Genomic DNA, 22,817 nt, shown 5'->3' with positions numbered 1-22,817 from the left:
TGAGTAAATATTTGTTGCAGCTATGTGTAGATTTCTCCTTTTATCCAGTTACACTTTTTTGGCAGTTCCACATTTCTATGAACATAAAAACTATCCTACCTATCATAGACATGCATGACAGTTTAAAATCACATTAATGTGTTCTATTTCTCTAATTGAAAAAATATGTGCATTATTTTAGTATCAATAAAAGCTCAAACAGCAAACCCTCTCTTGACAATCTGATGCAAAACAAAACAAAACCTTCATAAATTGTAAGTGCTTTCTGGTTGGTCTTTAAAGCCCCTTCACATGAACCTACATGATATCCCCAAGTTTATGCCACAAATGTGGCTGCTAGGGCAATGACTTCTTATATTTTTAAACAGAAAATTGAGGCACAGTGGAAAAAAGTCTTGTATGTAGTACTACAGGTTTCCCTGCTGTACACTGTCCCCTAAAATGTCACTCATCTTCCTCAGTCTGTCTCTGTAGATTTGGGGAGAGTATTACCAGAAGAAATTATTCTGTTCCTCCTGTGGTTTCACTGGCAGGTGAAGGAGGATCCTTGTCTTGTTCACAACAGAATATGCTGGTCAAAGGTCCCCTTCCTGCCAGCTGCAACTGAAGAAATACCATAAGAAAGAGAAATCTGAGGGAGACTGCAATCCTCTGACAGAAAAGGGCTAACTCTTCTCTTTAAAAACTCATTCAGCCAGCCTGTCAGCATCATTATCTCCTTTGACACTGGAAGGGCTCTCTGTAGGCTGTACACAAGGGCTGGGAGACAGCAGAGAAGACAGCTCAGGACATACATGCTTGTGCTTCACTCTCCTGATGCCTACCCAAGTCCCTCGAAAATTCATATTTTTTAAGTCCATCCTTTTTCCAAGCTCTTACTTGGCTCATAGTTTTGTTTCCTGAAATGCTAGTAAAACGTGTGAAAATTCCATGGTACCTGATGTATAACACTGCTATTGTAAGTTAATGGCAAAATACAAAATGTGATCTGCAGTTAGCCATCTTTGGAGACTGCTGAGTCTGTACAGCACTTTCTGAACATGTCTGACATTGCTTGCATTGTAAGACCCTGCCAACATTGTCAGAAGTCTTCAAGCAATTCTTCTATGTCACAAGGGAACAGCTATGTAAACAGTGCAACAGCCAGAATTTTGCTCCAATTGTATTTCCTCGTTCTTGGTTTCTATTCACAGCATATTAATAACAATCCTCCTAGAGACAATTTTTCAAACAAAATCACAACTAACATGTCCACAATTCTTATTTTCCAGGATATTTTTCTGATACAGTACTTGCCTTTTGCTCTCTTTCTCTGAACAAATCTGAGCTTAATAATAGAGCAAGCATAGAGGTGTACATAGAGTGTATTAAAGTTGCCTCCACTTTTCCTAACAAACGACCTGCCATCTGTCATCCATGTAACAGCCTGTGAAAACAGAGAAATTTCAGTTTGAAGAAATAATCTAGAAAGAACCAGTCACTGCATTCGTATTGATTACTGCAAATATGTTGCTGTAAAAGCAAACTTGTTTGGGAATGGGAGTCTGAACTCTTATAATCTCTCACAAAGGTATAGAAGGGAAAATAGGAGCTTAGAGAAAGGCATAATTATAGTGTCTTCTGGCTGGAGGGATAAAATGTCATCTTTCTGCATAATAAATAAATTAGAATTTCAATGTTTAAATCCTCGTCAGAGAGAAAATCTGTCACAGAAAAACCATTAATTTTTATGCTGCCTCTAGGGCAATTTTTCACCATTGAGTGCATTTGACTGTTAAATACTAGTATGAATTAAATAAATGCTTATGAAGTCTGAGATATCTAATCAAGAAAACCCAGAAAAGATTAAAATGACATAAATGACATTCCCTTCTCTTTCATCCTCTGCTCTCCCCGGAACAGTTGCTGGTTGTGATATCCAGATGCAAAGCATCTAATGAGCATAATGGCATCTATTTTAGGAACTACTGTAGCGTCAATATTATTTTACAGATCACGATGCATTAGAAAAAAATTAAAGACCGGGAAATTGTGGCGTCCCTATCACTTGACTTCATCAGTGGCACTTCGTAGTTCATCATTGAAACCTGTCAGACTCCCAGTAAACAACATTACCTCAGTGTCAACTATATTCACCAGAAAGTCTTGATAACTCCTGAGGTAACCTTGACTGCAAAAATGGGGACTACACTTAGTGGTCTCGTTGCATCATTCTTTTCCAGAAAGTGCTTCCTATTTCTTTCTTCATTCTTATATTTATCTGAAAAGTCAAATCCCTTTCTTCTTTAGACAGTTTTTAAGTTGAACTCTCTCCAAAGGATCCCATCTTTCTATCTCTGAAGTGGTAAAAAAAAAAATTAAATTAAATTAAAAAAACAACAATATTTTCATTCAGAAACAATAATAAAGATTATTTGCTTTTATACAATACTGAAGTACAATGTTCCATATAAAATAATTAAAAACAACAACAAAAGAATACATAACTTCCTGCTATCTTTCAAGTTAAATGCTCATCCTACTCTTTCTACTACTATCATTTTTTCCACTTACTACTCTCCTGCATCATGACAGTCTCAATGCCCTTGTACGCTCTGAAAGAAAGTATAACGAGGAGCAGCCAGAGTTCAGGAAGCAGAATAGCAACAAGTGAATACTAAGATCATTTGAATATTAAGATCATTGCTGAAATCCTTAGATTTGTGAAATAGCCCTGAAGTTATATAGGACAAAAACTGGAGAAAGTTTCTGGAAGAAAACCCGAACGCTGACTAAACTGCCTGCCAGAGTTTGACCCTAACCTGTCATGAAAGTGTATATTGAGAGCTAAAGTGATGTAGCCAAGTTTATTGGGGACTTAACTGGGAACCATTCGAACTCACAGTTAATACAGATGTACCAATCAAATGCAGTAAGAGCCTAAACCACAAATGTAGAGGCATCTCTACTACCAGCATGGTCAGCAAAAACCTTGACCATGCACTTAGCAGAGATCTTTTCCCTTCTCCTACCTGCAAACAAGAGATCATCATTTCATTCAGTTTTATCTGGCCAGTTACTATGTAGATGCTTAATTTTTATTATTTTTTTCTCCTGTCTGTTACCATAGAGACAGGAAGTACAAGTGAGAACACAGCAATATTTTGTGCACAAAGAAAGGAAGGTGAAGATCACCTACTAGAGCTTCTGATAGAGAGCTTTAATTGAGCTGCTTTGCTGACAATGGTAAGGCTGTTTTTATAAAAAACCTTTTTTTTTTTTTTTTTTTTTTTTTTTAAATATGCCTCATGTATATTTCTTAAAGCCATCTCAGAAATGTCATAAATGTCATGATCTTCATCACTTCAACTATGCTTGTTTGCATTTCCCACATAATCATCATCAGGAAGGATGGTGGAGGGCATTGGAGGGCAGATCTGGAGCTAAACCTGTGAAAACTCATAGCCTTTCACTCAAGGTTGTAGTGACGGCTGTTTGGAAGGTTGCTCAAAGATAGCTCAGGATACAATGTGCCCAAAAAGCATTTGCTACTGCTGCCAAGGTGGCAGGCAAAAAGAACACAGTTAAAGCCCTGAATGGCCTTTCAGTCTATTAGCTCAAACAAGAAAAGCATCTCTTGATAACTGTTGCAAAGCTCAAGAGAGCAGCATTGAGAGGTAACTCAGACACATCACGACCATGGAAACCAGGAAGGAGAGTTGTTCATCCAGACTACAAATAATTAATCTTCATTTACATGTATCATACAGAAATACATGCCGGTAGTTCAGAACACCACTCTCTTTTGAGCTTTAACAGCCATTAATTCTGAATCTTAGAGAGCAACTCTTCAACAACTGAGATCACACAAGAAAACACTGTCAAAAGAAGGAAAACAAAAACCTGTATGTTTTCTCCTTATGGCATCCAAATATTACCATTCCTCATTCAATTCCAACTTCATAACTTCAGGAAATATATATATCTTCTTCTTCCTTTTTGGTTTGTGAAGAGACATTAGACAGCTGCATTCAGGATTCATGAATTCAAGGCACACGTCTATCTAGTGCAGTAAACTCATGGCTTGTGACCAAGCTTTTATTTTTCTGCCATTAAATGTCTAGAATTTTATTCCATTCAGAGATTTTGTAAAGATTCACACACACGCACACACAAAACAAAACAAAACAAAACAAAAACTACAGAGAATGTGCTGAACAGGTAAGAGAATAACTTCATTCTTGTGATGACATGCTATTTTAGTAGTTTCCTTAAAACAGTGCTATGTAAGAATTATCAGAGTGGCAAGAATGCAAAAGAAACCAAGTTCCAAAAGAGTAAGTCTAGAACAGTATTCAAATCAAATTACTTTACTTCAGTGTATTCCTTTATAGAGCAGGATGGTATGCAAGACTTATGCAAAGAAGAAAAAAAAGTAATTTCGTTTTCTGGTATTGCGCTCAGGAATACAAGAAAAAAGGAACTCCCTCAGCTAATAGTGGACTTGCTTCAAATATCAGCTGCCAAACAGAATATTCCTTCTGACAGGATTCCACTTACCCAGTTCTTCACCATACAAGAGATCTACTAGATTGCAAGGAAAGAGAATGGAGCATAATGCAGAAACTGTCATCTGCTATGGATGACTGCAACCTCAGCATGCTGCAGGAAACTGTAGAAAAATGCTCTTGTAGAGCATTTCTTTGGTGAAATTATGAATTGAACATCGTTAAAAGTGCAGTGAAAGAAAAATATGATGTGTTTAGGAGGAGTGGAAGATCTATAAATTAGAATCTTTTAAATCTTTTAAATCTTTTAAAATTCAAGCCATTTTTGTCACCCTCACTTGTAAACTGAGAATCAGCAGTCTATTCTAACAAATAAGTGCTAGAGTAGAAACTAAGCATTTTGTTGGGATATTTAATGTGACATTTGTGTCCTCTTATCGAATGTTCAAAGCTAAAGAAATAGCAAGGTGCTTGCCTGACTTTTCAAAATGAATTCCAATGGAGTTAAGAAGTCATTCATTCTACTGTATTTTTTGTTACTCCATAGGAGACAGCACTCATGTCTCGCAGTAGTAGATGAAAGAATGGGATAATACAATTTCTTAAATTATTACTTGGGAATATTAAGACAAACTAATATTAAATTCAGATAATTGATAATAAATTGAGTTCATGTGGAATGAAAGCCACAAGGACAGAAAATCAGAACCATCAGTGAATATACTCAACTATATTATTTGTTGGTATTTTTTTCTCATTTTCAGCACTATGCATAAGATAAAATTTCTTGGAAATTTAAACTGTATTTTCACAGCTGTGCCCTATGTCACACCAGAAGGGAAATATATGGTTGTAATGATACAGAGGACTGCAACTATGAAAAGGTGATGCACACTATAGGCAGTACATCTTGATGACCTACCTCTCTGATGCAAACATCTGAAATCCAGGGTAGCTAAAGTGACAGGATGTACCCCTTAACAACTTTAGACAGTTTGTAGTCATATTACAATTTCACTGAAAAAATATACTATTTTCCATTGTTTTAATTATAGTTTGAACTTGGAGACCAAAGTGTAAATGTGTCTGCTTGACTCAGTGTCATATCCCAAAAATTAGCTACCTTGTTTTTGCCCACGTACATAGTGATGTGCACTGACATGCACATTTAGACACATACCTTTGTTTGAATCCAGATCAATCAGCCATGGCTAAGTCCTCCCAGTATGGCATTAGTCTGTGATTTGATTACAGGTAATCTGGAAAATCAAGCTGCCAAGTGGAGAGTAAACAGTATTTTGTGCTTAAGTTTTAACATTTTGCGTATACTGTGGAATAATAATGTTAAGGCTCAAGGATATTCCCACATTATAAATTTCAATCTGTGGTTAGTATTTAGTGTGACTAGTAATGTACATCTCAGATGTGTTCTTAAAAACAGAAAATCTTTTGTTTTATATCTTTGAAAATTACTTCTCTCCATTCATGAACTGAATATACATAAAACTTTTCACTTTAAAGTGAGCTTGTGCTCAATGCTGCAGGCAGATAAACCTGATCTTTTATAGAAGAGCATCCCTACTAAAAGTCACTTTGCATCTTTACATACTAAAAGAGAGAGTATGTAATGAGGACAGTAACAAAAGAGGTTAAGATTTGCAATTAGAATGATCTGGCATGATCTGTAATCTTATTTAACTCATGGAGTTACCAGTCTGTGTATATAGATGCAAACCTTGACCCAACTCCAGGAGACATTTGCAGTCTGACAAGTAGCATATACATGAAAAGATTGTTTGACACATTAAAACAGAGGTTTTCAGCTTCATGGGTGAAGATTTTCTTTAATAAAGTGAGTAGTCACTGACTTTGGAATTAAAGCAAGCCCCAGGCCATCAACACTTCATTTGCAATAGCATAGGGCAGAGACTGACAAAGACCATCTACCTGCTCAAAGTAAAATTTAGTAATTATATGCTGATTGAAAAATAAATAAAATATAAAAGCAATGATAAACAAAAGAAAACCCACAAGCCTTTCCAAACTTGTAATTTTCATTTTTTTCCCACTTATGTAGTCTTTTCTCACTGCTGATGACTTTGGGGGCCTTGGTACTTTATTTATGTCCAGTCTTCTCAGAAAATTCACACCATTATCTCCCTAGATGAAGGGGGAGATTGCAATTGGAAAGAAGCAAAACAAAAGAGAGATTTTACAGAGGAAAGTTGGTGCATTCTAAAGCAATAAAAACATCATGAAAATAAGAAAAGGCCACTATAGAACAGTGTCTGAACCCTTCTTTGTTTTTGGCTCAAAGCTTGCTCTCTTTTGAGGCAGTTCTTGCTGTTAGATTCTGACTATTAGACTTGCTATTAGACCAGGAGATGAGAGGTGGGGGTTGCCACGTGACAATCAACATCACTTTGTGGACAATTTTACATTTGAAAGCATCTCTTTGGAGCTGTTTGCTGTTGGATGAGAGTGCTCAGAAGTATTTACTGGCAGAAGATCTGACCTGCGAGAAAATAGCTCCGACTTGGTATGGGAAAACTGGGGAATTATACCATCATGTCCTGTTAAATACAGGATGCAGGTGGGCAGCCTTTCTCCCTCTTATCTGCTGGCAAGGCCCAGAAGATGGGAACAAAGGAGTTTCTGCTGAGATTCCAAAGCCAGAAACTGACTTTGGACTTACAAAAAGTTTGTAGTACAATTGAAAAGTAACCATCATCAACCAAACAGCAACACCCAATGACCCACCACTGCTGAAGATTGATGACTGAATTACAGACCACGCATGTGTAAAGACCCATGGTGGTGACCATCTTCCTTTTGCTTCCTACAGACTCTTCGCTTTTATTTCCTATGTTTTCTGTCATCCACCTTCTTTTCCCCATCTCCCTAAACAACTAGGATTTGTAATAAGTTGGTCAAACTAACATTTGATCTGTTGTGTCTTAATCTCACCATTGGGTATACAAATATTAAAAGAACTTCCTCTCTCTCCTATAATTTGGAGCGAGACACAGTTTTCATGAAAAGGCATGTGACACTTTTCTCACTGGCAGTTTCAAACAAGATGAGTTTGCATGCTTCTTATTTAAAACTTCTTCAGAACCAGGTTCATAGTATCTTTTTCTTCTCATCTTGCTTGCCTTTATGCTACTTCACTTTGTTGACATACCTTGTAAACTTCTTTATCCAGATATATTCAGAAAGAAATCCTCGCCTGAATAAAGAAAACAGTTTTGTCACTATCTACAACAAATATGGGGTCTTGCCACTGCAATCTTGTATCTCAGAATTTGTTATTTCAGTTGCTGCTTGAAGCAGAAACATCTAATCTTGTGCCTGCTTACCATCAAGAATAATTTTTTCTATCTCTAGTGGGAATATTTTAATACTATGAAATAAAAAAGAACAATATATTTAGGGGCTTACAACAAAGACTACAATCAATGCGAAAGAAATGGTACCATATAAAATGTAAATTTTTGAATCTGCATTCATTTTTCATTTAGCACACTTATCATACAACTAACAGTAAGACAAACAGCAAATTTCGATTATACTTAATTGCTTTATGAATTGACTTGTCTTTTCTACTTAGTTTATTTTAGCTTGGATTCCTAGTACAATCTGTGCAAAGTATTAATTTTCTAATCTTCAATTGAACATTGCAGATTATATTTTTTAGTCTTTTATTATTATGTATAGCAGTCAATATGATTCAAGTATTACGTCAGGTTCAAGCATAGCACATTCTTTTCACCAATGAAAAAATAACAAAAGTTGAACAATTTCACCAAAATAATAAATAATGCTATATACATATGTAAATAATATCCTGTGAAAGTATTGATACTCTGTATCTTAATACTAAAAGGATAAATCATATACATAGTATACAACAGTACCATGCTATGAGAATGTGGTAGTAGTCAGAAGAAAAGTTTAACTAATAATGTTACCATTAAAGGATTTCTTTTCATAGAAGAAATTCGTAGATCCTCATTTGCCACACAATTGCATTATGCAACATACTCAGGCTTCCAGCTGACTTCCATTATTTTGATTATCCCAATAAAATAAATGCTTGTTTTAAAAAACTGAAACTGAAATTACATCCAGTAGTAGCAATTTCACATGCACAGACTGATAGTCCTTCTATCCCATAGTTATTTACTTAAATACTATAAATGCAGGTGCTAAAATGTGGAATAGTTCTACCTTCCAAAGGAAATAGATTCTACCGAATTAGTTACCGTATTGTATTCCTACTTTCCCTCAGGCATAAAAATGTGTGGCAAAGCTGCAGGTGAAGTCTGCATATTACCTGAGTAAAATTATTGTGAAATCTTTAGTAAGTCATTTTTATGGCAATGTAGAATAATGGGTTTCCAATGTGAGATTTCAGCTGTGTTTAAATAGTCTCTGTACAGAAATTAAGTATATTCCAATTCTGTAAAACCTCATGCAATTTGTGGCCAAATGCACTACTAGATATATATATATATTTTTTTATAAGGAGCACAGCAGTAAATATACTATGTGGTAGTTTCAGTAGCAGAAACCAAAGGGAAAACAATGCTACTGAGGGGTAAGCCACTTCCTGTTTTGTATTTCATAATGTGGAGAAATGATGCAGAGTTTGCTGCTTAACAGCCTTAAGTTGCAGGCAAGGTCAGCAGTCATCATTTGACGAGCTCATTTGTTTGGGTCAAGCAGAGAAAATCATAAAACACAGTAATAAACAAGGATATGCAGACAAGGCAAATGATGTGGTAACACCAACTTCCTGACTGTTCTATAGTCAAATTGACATTGATCCTGGAGGGTGAGGAAGTAGGAGGAAAGGGGTACTTAAGGTCTTAACTTACTTATTTTGAAATTTCTTCTGTTGTCCTATTGAAGACAAAAATAAATCTGGTATACTTCAACAAAAAGGAAGGCCATTTATTCAGCTACAATAATTATATATGTATACTGATTAACATGTAGAACTCACTGTCATAAGATAGCAGAAGTTTAGGAGGTTAATGAGATGTTAGGTGGTTTTACAGTGTAAATATTCACAGCTATCTTAGGTGCATAAAATTCTGCACCACCAAATTATTATTCGCATTCCATTTGAGGTTAATAAAATGCAACAAGGGGGGCTTCATTTTTTTTCCTATCACCAGTGCAGTTTAAAATAAAGAGGCTAAGTATACAGCCGTTATAACATGCCCTTTCTTACCTGCTATCCAACATCAGAGTGAATGGTTATTATTAAAAACAATAATAGTAAAGAGTGTCACACAATTATATTACAAGGAAAATTAGCTTTTTACTTACAGGGCTTTGGGGTTTATTTTTCCCTATATGCCTATATCCAGAAAATAATAAATCTGTTATTATGAAAATAAAGAAAAACTGCAGACATATCATACACTCTCAGCCTTACTGACAGTCATAATAATGGTGACTCCCAGGTATCATTTTGGCTACCAAAGTCTAAGCTGTATCAGTATTACCAAACATGGTTAGTAAAGTAATTTGTTTGATGCTTCATGCTAAAAAAGTAACTTAAATCTATTGCCAGCATTGCTATTAAAATACAAACTTCATCATCTAGAAGATGATGAAACTGGAAAAAAAAAATAGCAATGATGAAAATATTCACTATGGAATACCAACAGATTTTATGGTAAATAGCCAAGACAAGACAGAGAATAACAAAGACAATGCCCTTACTAACTCATTTCAAGTAGGATAGGATTTAATTACACTGTGGCTATTAATGTAATAATATTGTGATTAGCACTGTATTCACATTGGACTTGGACTTGGTACCCATATGAAATCTGTGTGTAGTGAAAGAGTATCAGTAATATGCTAAAGAGATGAAGATCATTCCAAGAAAGACAATCTCTTCTACCTTTTTCCCAGCATTTGTCTTTGGTTTTGTTTTATCTTTTTTCTAGAGAGGAAATCAGAAAACTTGCAATCTGTAAGTCAGACTACAACAAAACAGAAGTTACCTTGAATCCAGGGCCAAATCCAAGAACCTGTGAAGCACCAATGTTCCCTGCATTTCAAGAGGATAAAATGTAAAACAAATTAGTTTCTGAGAGCTTGCCACTTACAAGCACTCAGTACGAAGACAAAGATTACATTCTGGTTTTACTTAGGACCCCAAAACATACACAGTTTGCTGAATGTACCCAACTTTTAATATGAAATCAGAGGACTGGAGAACCTCTCCCATGAAGAAAGGTTGAGAAAGTTGGGCTTGTTCTACTTGGAGACGAGAAAGCTCTGGGGAGACCTCATTGTGGCTCATGAATAGGAGGTATATAGACTTTTTACATGATCTGGTACTGGTAGGAGAAGGAGTGAAAATTTCAAACGAAAAGAGGGGAGATTTAGAAAATTTTCATTAACAGGGCAGTGAGGCACTAGCACAGGCTGCCAAGAAAAGCTATGGATTCCACATCCCTGGAGGTGTTTAAGGCCAGATTGTACGGGGCCCTGGGCAGTCTGATCTGTTGTGTGGCAACCCTGACCACAGCAGGGGTGTTGGATCTTCATGATCTTTAAGAACTTTTTTAGATTAAGTCATTCTATGATTCTATGAATACTGCATAACATTGTATCATTAGAGATCTAAAATTTCTGCTAAATGTAATAGCCCAATTCTTATAGCAGAATCACACATTTTATGGACAGAAGATATCTCTTCTCTGCCTTTATACAAAGTGCAGATAGCAATGCTTCAAACTCTGATGTTAGCATACAAGAAATTGCCTGGGGTCAAACTGAGTAAAAAAAGATCTTTTGAAAAGTCATCCAGTTTCAAGAAAAACATTTTCAGAAAGAGATAAAAATATTTTTCTCAATATGCAAATTTTCTTAATGTTAAATCATTTTGCACTTATTTTCATTATATAGATTTTTTACTCATTCTTAAATAATCTTGTTATTACTGTTTTTCCTTCCAGATGAAAAACATCTGATTGATTGTTTGTATGTCAGTGGAAACTTACTTCGAATAGCGCTACAAGGTTTTCCCATTCTTGTTTTTTTTTTCCTTGATATATAAGTACAAATTATAAACAAGTCTCCTGAAAGAGCGGTTGTTAAAATACTAAAACATAGAATTTTAGAAAAAAAGAGCAAGTAGTTCATATTTCAAGCCTATTCCATTTTTCTGGGTTCTAAGTGAAGCCGCTTTCATCATGTTTTCAAAGCAAATATTAGTCACAAATCAAAACATCCAAGGTAAGAATAAATGAAATATGTGTTTAAATAAAGATGTCATAAAAGGATATACAAGTTAGAAGAAAATCCCAGTTTCCACAGTTATGTAATATGATTGAGTCCTTCCGTCTGTCTGAAATGCATGATCATTCTCAGTATCACTGCCTTCACAGAATCACAATACAGTTAATGCTGAAGGGGACCTCCTGAAGTCAGCTGGTCCAGCACTGCTTCAGCAGAGCCACCCAGAACAGATTGCCCAGGTTTTAGGCAGCTTTTGAAGATCTCTTAAGGGGAAACTCTATGACCTATGTGGGCAACTTGGGGGGGGGGGTGCATTGTGATTTAACCTGGGAAGCAGCTGAACACCATACAGATGTTTGCTGACTCCCTTGCCACAGTGGAATGTGGAAGAGAAATAAAAGCAGAAGAACTTGTTGATTGAGATAAAAATAGCTTAATAATAAAGAAAGGAGGAGAAAGATAAATGGAAAGGGAAAGGGAATACTGACAGAAATCCTCCCCACAAAGATCTTTATCTGATAGTGGTAGAAGTAATAGTGAAGTTCATAGACAATGTTCCTGTAAGTTCTTGTTGCCATTTCAAGATTTTAAATTTTATGTAATCTGTGAATAAATGAACTGCAATTAGAAAAAACAAAAATGATATAGTACAAAATGTCCTAAACCTCCTATAAATGGTGACTGTTCTCTGCCATACTGTTAAACCTCCAATCTAGAGGAAGTTATGAGCTATTAAACCCATAAATAAAATAACCTTTACACAAGCTAGCCAGTGCTGGTGTCAGAAATTTCACAGCACTAACTTAATTTCCCTCCACACCCCTCCTCTGTCTTTGTGATATATATAGAAGAAGAAGCACATATTTCAACTTGGCTACGAAAGATATATGATCAGGAAATATTTGTATCAGGTAGAGATTTGCTGGATGGAACTATAGTACTACATTTATTATTACTTTTTTTTACTATTATTACTATCACTTTTTGTAATCACTTATCATAGAATCATAGAATGGCCTGGGTTGAAAAGGACCATAATGATCACCTAGTTTCAAACCCTCTGCCTGTATTTGTCATCAATATAGAAAATAGATTTGTCTAGGAATAGACTCTGTTGGGCAGGGGTGGAGATTTCATTGTGGGTAGATGGGAGGATTACTTGTTTGTTTTGCATTTCTTTGTCTTTTTAACTGGAGGTAAATAACTAAATTGAGTCTTTGAGAGACCTTGTCCTCTACCTCAGAAAACTGTTTTGTGAGAAACCAGGTAGCATAATACTATAAGAAATAGCTATTACAAATGCGTGTCCATTTTACATTATGAGGAAAAAAAAAACCATAAATAATAGTTAGATCTGTAGTTTACTTGTCAAAATATTCAATATTCTCATGTTTTCAAACTCCATTTTCATATTCAGTGATTCAAAAACATTTTGAACTTGTAAACCTTAAATATTTTAAGACAAATACTAACCACTGAGAATTAAAGTTTTCAAAACCATGAAAATGATTTTTATCGTTTAGCGCATATTCTAGACCACAAATTAATTTATATTGTTCACTGTAGTACAAAATGGATCATATAATGGTTTTACTTCATTAAGTAAATGTTCTGTGTAATATGTTTTTAATCTAAGTCATAAATAGGCTTTGCATACCTCAACAAATTAAAACTGTTTAACACTTAAACAATTTTTTCCATATCTAAAAATTGATATGGGATGAGTCTAAGTTACAGCACTATGGAATTTTTTCCATTACTCTTTTGGACTTTCACAGTTGTTCATTGTTTCTTTGTTTTCATGATCTCTGAATGCTGTCTTACATGCAGAAGCTGAGAGGCATGAAAGTTCAATTAAAGTATATGGAGATGAGAAACAGAAAAATTAATTGGCTTGGAATAATTTACATTCTTTAAACATTTATGAGGATACTAAAACGAACAAACGAATATCTCTCCAAAAGAACCATTATCACATTCTTTGTAACTTTTTATGTTACCTTTGAAATATCTCTTGGCATCTAATCACCTATTGCAAATAATAAAGAACTAATTACAATTTGCCATAAGTTGATGTCTCATATTTTGGAAAGCTTCCTTTAGTGAATTCATGGTGTTAACAATAAACAATGCTATCTTTACAAAGGCAATCTTGCATGCTTTGTTTTGTTTTTTCCTTCCCTGAAGGAAAACACTATAACTGTTAAAAGTGTTAAAGCCATGAAAACAGTATATAAATGCTATAGGGAAGCAGATCATGGCTTGAACAGTTAGATCATGGTGATTGAGCACCTGGTGAAGGGGTATGGCTGGCCCAGGGAGCACAGGCAAATTGTGACCAGAAAGGGTAGACCGGAAGGGGTAGACCAGAGGTGGAGCCACCCTGGGTTCATGTAAGTGCCAGACATGGAAGGGAGAGATTTTCTTAGAACTAGGCTGCATCCTTAAGGGAGTGCTGCATAGCCATAGAGTCCCCTCACCAGCTGGGTTAGTTCCATTCTTCTTCCTGTATGTGATTAGTGGTCTAACTGTGAATACTTTGCCTAGTATTGACAAAAGGATGTCAGAAACAATTCTGCTTTTTTCATGAGCAGAAGAAACCCCCAAAATCTTTTATTTCTTTATCATAAACATTTTTGATAAATTAAGTTATGCTTATTGGTAGTATCATTTCTAATGAAATACAGATGACAATAATTCAACTTGTCCCTGCCCAGAGACAGGAAGTGACAAGGTCAAATTTAAGAAAAACTGAACAAAATTGGAGGTTTCAAGGCAGCTGGGTAGATTTAATAGTGGGTGGAAATAGCCAGACTGCATGGAAAGAATAGGGTACCATGACTACACTGCTGACTCCAAAAGTTCTTCTTCCTTTCTCTGTAATGCTGAATGTTGGTTCCCAGTAAGGAGAGATGAGGAAGACCAATTATGTGGGGCTGGAAAATTGTGTAGCATTCCCAAAAAGTTATCTTTTCCATAAATTTTACTAGCAAAACATGTTAATGCCTTGATGAGGAGAAAGAGAAGACAAGTCAGCAGAACGGAGACGGGGAATTAGCTGGTATAGCTACTTATGTGCCACTTCTTTTGGACTCTACCTAGTCCAAGACAGAAGCAGCTGACTATCTAAAGGATATCTGCATTGCATATGGACAGAGAAACTTGTGCTTAATTCTGCAGCTATTAAAGAAAAGGCAGATGCAAAATTCCATAACATTGAACCTGCATGTGTAGCTGAATGAACTTATGTTCCTTTATAGAAGGAAGTATTTTATATGCAGAAAAAGAAAGTATAAAACATATATGTACATAAACACCATTTTCCCTTGTGAAAATAATTAAATCTAAGTGAAGAATCATCCTTGATGTCTTTTTTTTTTTTTTTAATTAAACGTCATTCCATAGCATCATAAGAGTCACTACAGTTCACTATATTACTGAACATATGTCTTTCTTTGTACTTTTTAGGAGCAATGCAACTCTCAGTAGCTATTTAGATGTTTCATTAGAGATAGTGTTTTGTCTTTTTTTAGTGCTTCATAAAATGAAAGAAGAATATAAATGTGATATAGTTTACTCCCATTTAGTTGGATTTGTAACTACAGGCTCACAAATGTTTGCTCAAAAAGTTTATGAACTACTTATAGTAGCATGTGTCCACTCATAAAATGAAGACTTTTATGTTTGTAAGTCTTTCCAACCTTTCTTACTGCAGTATGAAAATACAAATAACTACCCCTACATCACTTTGGGAAGAGGAATGTTCAATTTACTTTTATTTTTATCATCATGTATTTTTACAGTATATTTGGGCTTGTGAAGGTATTTCTTCCTGTTTCTACAGTGTATCAGAGGAGAAACTATTTTTTTCAATGCTTTGGAAAAAAAAGCTTTTCTGCATTCAAAAATTATTTAGATGACAAAATAATTAGAATACTCTTTAGCACCATTGTTCGGGGCATCTGAATCCCAACAAAGTGCCATCTACACCAATATCTGATTGCCAAGAAAGACTAATATTTGCACAAAGGATAATGGTACCATGTACCAGCTGAATACTATTCCTTTTCAGATTCAGCCCTTTGGAGGATATTCAGAGGATATAGTTGAATTCTATTAGGTAGTAAAACTATGCATATCCTTTGGACATTTTTAGTACATATGCCCCAAAAAACACTGTGCTATGTTAATAAATACTTGATTATTTTAAATCAGGCAATAGATAATTTCACTGAGTTCCCTTTCCCAATTAGTAATAAAATAAAAAAAGATTTGTTTTCTTGATGACATTTATGTTTGTTTGTAGAATGTTGTTTTAGTCACCTTTTCTCAGGAAGTTGGCTTCCTATATCTGAAGACTAAGTGTTTATTGCATGAGTTCTTTGATGACAATGTAGTAACATCCCTTCATTTTGCTCTTTCTTTCAGTTGAATATTCTAACTTTTAGATCTGTCTTTAAAATGCATAATTTATTTTGTAACATGCTGTAGGATACTTTGTCCATCTTCTTAGATAAAAAGTAACAGGGAGAGAGGTAAGATGCATGCAAAATCTTCATCTTTTTTGTGACCATTCAATATCAAATATTAGATCTTAAACATCAGATATCTCAGTCGAGAGTCCTGTGAATAATTAACATATTCAAGGGAATATCCAACATGTTCAGAAATACTTTGGCCGTTACAACAGCAAAGTTTGTCAGACACACATCAAAAGCTATCCTCTTAGCTGTAATTAGAATACAGAAAAAGTTCAGTTCTCTCTTCCTGCTTTAGGTGGAAAAAAAGGAGTCAATATAGGTATACCATTATTATATATTTTGATTTCTATATCCCAGAGAATTGTGCTAGTTTTTAACATCTGAAATATCTGGACAACTTCAGCAATAGAGTGTTAAGCCTTCAATGATTCCACCAAGCTTTAGACCAAAGGCACTATCTGCTTCAATTAAAATCAACATCATTCCTGCATCTGCTCACCTAGCAACCAACGACACTGAAAACCTAACTTCACAATATATCAGAGCTGTGTATTTTGTACTGTGAAATTTAATACATATTATTCTTTTTGATGAGCCTTTTGTTTCTTCTTACATATCCTTTTCAGCATAAACCTAGCCCAACTCCTATCTCTTACATACTTCACAAAGAGAAGAAATACTTCAGTAGTAGAATGTCAGTAACAGTTAAGCTGCAGAACTTCAGCCTGGATATCTGTGACCAGGCATTATCTCTGAATTTAGGAAACATTAACAGAAGAATCCCACTATCCATAAAATTGAGATGCATCTTCTAGATTTCCTTCATCCTTTTGTTTTTACAGTCATGATTTTATTTATACACTGGAAATAAACTAATAAATGTTAACAAATGAAGACATGATAATTGAACCTTTTGAGAATGAGTTTGTCCCTATTTGTTGTACAAGAAACACACATCTGGAGATGCATCTTTGAGTTCTCCGCTTTCTGCACCAGACATTTTCATTTATTTGTCTATTTTGGCAACTGCTGAAAAGTTAAATAAATAAGTTAGCTCTAAGATTGGCAACTATCCCAAATACATGTCTTAAGGATTTCCTCAAGAGACGAAGAGTTGTCACAGGAACAAGATGTTTAGTAATTCCTCTTTTTAAAAACAAATGTCATCCTAAACAAGAGCAAATATGTCAAATTTGGACTGAACAGGGTGGAAAAAAACTTTTCCTGAGCTTGTAATCACCTGTACAATTATTTTTATGTTAGAAATTGCTTAGTTATGAACTGTAGCTGACGAAAGGACATGGCCTTTAGATTTTTTTCCTTTTATTTTTATTTTTATTTTTTTTCACTAGATGGTTTCCTGAATTTGTAGTGAATAATGATTATATAAAAAATAGTTTTTCGAAAGTCAAAATCTATCCAAGTTTAAAACTGCTAATAGAAATTTCATCAACATTCAAAATAGCTTAGAAATATTTTTATCTGAAAGGTGTAATATCAGTTCAATTGACAGGTTGGAAGTTTCTTACAATTATTAAATCTTTATATTATAAATTGTATTAATGTGACAAAGTGCTCAGTAAGGCTAAAGGGAGATCATAGCTGTCCAGATGCCCCACAAGCATTGCAATGTTACATACCAGAATAAGGACAATTTTCATATTATTTTAAGAAACAGTTCAATTTTTAGCAATGGAATTTTGAACTTACGGAGAAAACTGTGTTAATTTTCAAATACCTTTTCTGAAGGTTCAGGGATCTTTCAACCCATTAGACAGTAAATAGCATTTAGTTTGATTCACAACAGTAAAGAAATTAGATGTGATTTTTGCAAGGAGTACAAAACAAATTTAATACTGAACATCCTAGAAAAAAAAAGAAAAAAAAAAAAAAGAAAAAAAAAAAAAAGGAATTTTTTCTGGGTTTCAAAACAAATAATATTCTTTTATTTCAATAGTATTTTGACATCTCCTCAAAAAGTCTATTAGAATATACCACATCCAGTTACATTCATATATGGAGTGAAAGGTGGTTGAAGGTCTGCAAGTAAGAGATAAAAATGGGTGATAAAGCACTGACATATCAGAGTGAATGAAGGAGATGCTATAACAAAGATACGTATATATTTCTTTGTCTCATTCAGTAGAAGTGAATAAAATGAAAAAGAATCGGGAAAATCAAGTCCTATGAAGTCTGTGGAAAAACATACTAGTAACAATGTAATTTGAGTTATGCCACCTTTCCAGTGGAACATAACTATTGAAGTGTCTCCATGAAATACCCAGGAAGAATAAGAAAGTTCATGCCTATGCTGTGTGCAGTATTGCTGCATGTTAACCAGAGTTTCTCAGGCTTCTGTAGAACTGTGGATTATGAGTAGGAAAGAAAAGTGAGGAATTTGATATAGCTCAAGCAATGCTGAGTTATTTCTCCTTCAGCCTGTCATCCTTAGAAATTAACCAGAGAACCTTAATCTTCAACTTTTGCAGTAATATCTGAACTGTTCTGTGACCAGAGTTGAAAGTAAGAATGCCACTATTCTGTGCACGTGTTGCATTCAAATCTTCTGATGTACGTTCTGTGTTAGGTGACATAAATGAGCATATTTATTTTAAGACATGAATAAATAATATTATTTCTCAAACATTTTCCTTAGATTTTGACTCTGGAAATGCAATGTCACAGGCGTCTGATAAATGCTATCTCATACATATCATTTCATATCAACAATTGCTTTAGCATTTCTTCGTCATTTACACAGTTTTTATTCATACGCCTCCTGCCATCCGAATCACATTTATCTAGAAAACTGCTATCCATACCTGCTTGTGAGTCTCCACCTGAATCCATTTTTCAATAATATTTCTACTTTGGGCAGGGCTGACTCACAGTTCTGCAGCAGACGAAAAGCCGTTTTAGCTCTTTAGGGAAAGACATAATAAATATCTACATTAGTTTTTTCATAAAGGGCACTTGTTCCTCATAGGGGATTTTTTTTTTTTTTTTTTCCCAACTGTACTGCAGGCTTTCTTTTAAATAAAAGTTATTTCCAATGGATGTCACTTTCCCAGATTACTTAAAATACAGATGGTCAACTAAAGTAGGAAGGTTGGAAACATTCCCTGGCCTAGTTCATGAATGCAGAGGTTGAATACTGTATTTTTATCTACCGCCTTTCCTTGTGCGGTACATGAACCAATAGGAAAAGATGTGGAATACTGAAATCCAAAAACAAAACAAAACAAAAAAAAAAAAAAAAAAAAAAAACATAGAACCATGACACATAGTAAAATAGGAAGCACTCAGATTGCAGGTAGAGAAGGGAAAAAAAAATAAAAATAGAGTGAAAGACAGAACAAAGCAACCAAAATCTTTATATATGAAATAATTTTGCTTGTTTTCACTACCTCCTTCTCATCTTTCTACAGTGATAAATCTTCTTATGTGCATGTCTGAAACCCATGCCAAACTGCTGCATGTCTGAAGGCATGCTGTCAGCTATAACTAATAGTTCTTTCTCCAGAGCAGTTGCTGACCTAAACTTTTTCTGACAGTGGTTTCACCCCATTCACATGATTGGTGTCTTTTAGAAAGTGAATGTGTCAGATGTGATCACTGTAGCAAGTTGATGTATGCAATTCAGCTGCTCATACAATCAGTCCTGTTCTTAGCATGGATATTTCAGGAAACGTTATGTCAGCTGCATATCAAGTATTTCACTTTTGGGGGGATGTGCATCTTTAACAAATACACCAAAATCTATATCTAGATAAACATGTGAATGGAAATACAATCAGTTTATTATGAGTCTTCTTAAAATAGAGAGATATTCATTACAGTAGGTGATGTATTTAGTACTAAGAATGATGTATGTGATGTTGTGGGTGATATACCTAACACAGTTCAGCTCCTGACAAGTCCAACTGAGTAGGTGATGATGCAAGGTATCATTAATGCAGAAATATACTGGATGCACTAAGTTATGAATCTGATACAAATGAGGTCTTTTTATTTTGAGTACAATACTTTTCATCCTTAGGCATTTAATTGCAAACTGTATAGGTTATATATATTTTTCACATATACGCTAATAAATGACATTCTCATTATACTTTGTAACTGTAATCCAGCACTTGGATGCTAAAATAAACAACAGGAAGTGACAGAAGCACAATAAGACACAGAATGTGAAATATGCATATTAGATGATCTTAAAGAGAAGCATTAAGCATGTAGTCTGAAAGCAATTGAAACTGAAAGCCATTCCAAATATTTTCAATGAACTTTCAGCAAGAGTCTCCGAAAGCATCAACTCTGCATTTGTACATACCTGTTTTTAATTATCTATTAAGAGAGATAAAGTCATCACAGACATCTCTGATATTTTATTATTTATTTATTGTTATGGTAAATTTTATTGAAGCCATTCTATACCCGTGTACACACAGTGAAGATAAGTCAACTTTTCAAAAGATGTGAACCTGTTCAAGATCATCAACGACAAGAAAAGAAAAAAAAAATCAACAAAAATAAACTATATTGAAAATTATAATTTTATTTTAGAGTGTTCATTTCGATCAGAGGGGGAAAAAAAGTATTTGCAGAAAAGAAAGCTAAAGATGTCATCTGGTATTTGTAGTCATTGCACTTATAATATATTCATTGCTAGCTGTGCATAGAGAAATGCATAAACTCTTTCCAAAACAGCTTATGTTTTAAGATGATAAACAATACCTCAAGGTCAGATAAAAAGTAGATCATACAAACCACAACTTATATTTAAAAAAAAAAAAAGGAGGGGAGGGGGATAGCAAATATTGATTACAAAGGCACATTTAACTAACAGCCTTGTTCTTCCTGCATATCCTTTGCCAAGTCTCCTGCATAAATCTCCTAAGTTTCAGAATTACAGATGGCATATTCATCTCAAAGGACAAGCACCTTTTACTAACAACCATTGCTTTCTCAGAGTTTAATGCATAGGTAGACAAACTTTGTTTCAATTCCATTATGTAAAGTATAGTGATTTCCTATTACAGTGAATCCAAAGCATTCTGCCTGGCACTGAGTTTTGGCATTATCAGGCCAACTCTCAGCTACACAAAGAATACTTTAAGAAGATCAAACCTGCTGCTACTGCATCTTGAATTGCAGAACACCACTGAAGTAAAGTAAATAGTAAATTAGGTCTGACACAATAAATCTCTACATACCAAGAAGCAACAATAAAAGCATATTGAGCTTTCAGGCTGATGTTTATTTTTCCCTTCATCCTTTATATATAGCTACATGAGGCAAAACTACTGCACCTCAAGGGCAGCAAAAGCCTCTTCATTTTTTTTCCTTGGAAAAGGAAAATGTGCAACATATGAGAGCAAATAACAATAGGTTATGCAGATTGAACTTTCAAAAAGTCTCCTATCTTAAATATTTACTCTTTAAGTGATATCTAGGTTGGAATTACATAAGCAATTCTTAACAGTAGCAAAAAGATTGCCATTATGTTCTTAAATTGCAATATAATTATGGGAAGGTGGTATGGAATGAGTATTCAAAGGTACAGTTGCGAGATTTAGTCTGTATGACCCCTCTACAGTCCAGTGACTTTTAGTCCTGACTCCACTCTGCACATTTCAACAGGGAGTCTGACAAACTCATCATTCTGGTGGTATTATAAAGAGCAAAACTAGAATAAAACAAGATTTCCAGAAGATGACCAGAACTAAGATCATCAGAACATCACGAGCATGTTTGCATCCTAAGCATATTGGGAATTATTGGGCATGAAAAAGGAAATAGTAACAATGGGACAAAGCCCTGTTTTCAGTGCTAAGAAATCTTAGCTTAGACTGATGAATGAAATTGCAAATCAAGTAACAGATTTTGAAAAAGCCATGTGAAAGAAACACTTAACCAAATACATAACGCTTGATATTTAATTTCAGTTAAAGTATTCTAGTTGCAATTCTACGAGACTTGTCTGTACCTCTTTTCTCTGCCTCTTCCAACAGTCCTTCAGATCTTCTGCTTTAAATTCAAACTTTCAGACCCCTTCTGCACGTTTACATCTGTTGTTTTCTCCTTCCTGCTTTATTCCATCTTTTCCAAATGTTCTTAGTTGTTTTTACCCAAAACAGACTCCCCCTTCAGTCCCCCCCCCCCAGGATCTTTCACATATATATATATTATAACATGGAAAATGACAGTACAGTATTAAGAAATTCTGCAATTCAGTATGAACAAAAAATTCAATATTATGCAATTAGACTCCAATGTAACTCAGAATTACTTGAGTGAGGTTCATATTGAAAAAGAATATTTTTGCCAGCTTAATTTTCACATGCACTATTCTGGTTCCAGCTTCCTTAGAAGGAAAAAATAAAATGAAGAGCTTTGATTTTCAGTTTAATTTTACCAATTAAGAAGAGGCTTATTGTACTACACATTCCTGCCTGCAGCTGTTAATCTTGTAGTCAGAACATCTCATGCGAAAGAGAACTGCTTCAACCTGATGTTATATTAGCCACACATCTACTGATACCCTGAAAGAAACTAACCAGTGAGGAAAAGTTTTTAATTAAAC

This window comes from Tympanuchus pallidicinctus, unplaced genomic scaffold (genome assembly GCF_026119805.1).
Source record: "Tympanuchus pallidicinctus isolate F22 unplaced genomic scaffold, pur_lepc_1.0 scaffold5, whole genome shotgun sequence".
Lineage (NCBI taxonomy): Eukaryota > Metazoa > Chordata > Aves > Galliformes > Phasianidae > Tympanuchus > Tympanuchus pallidicinctus.
The sequence above is the reverse complement of the archived record's forward strand: the minus strand, read 5'-3'. Positions refer to the sequence as shown.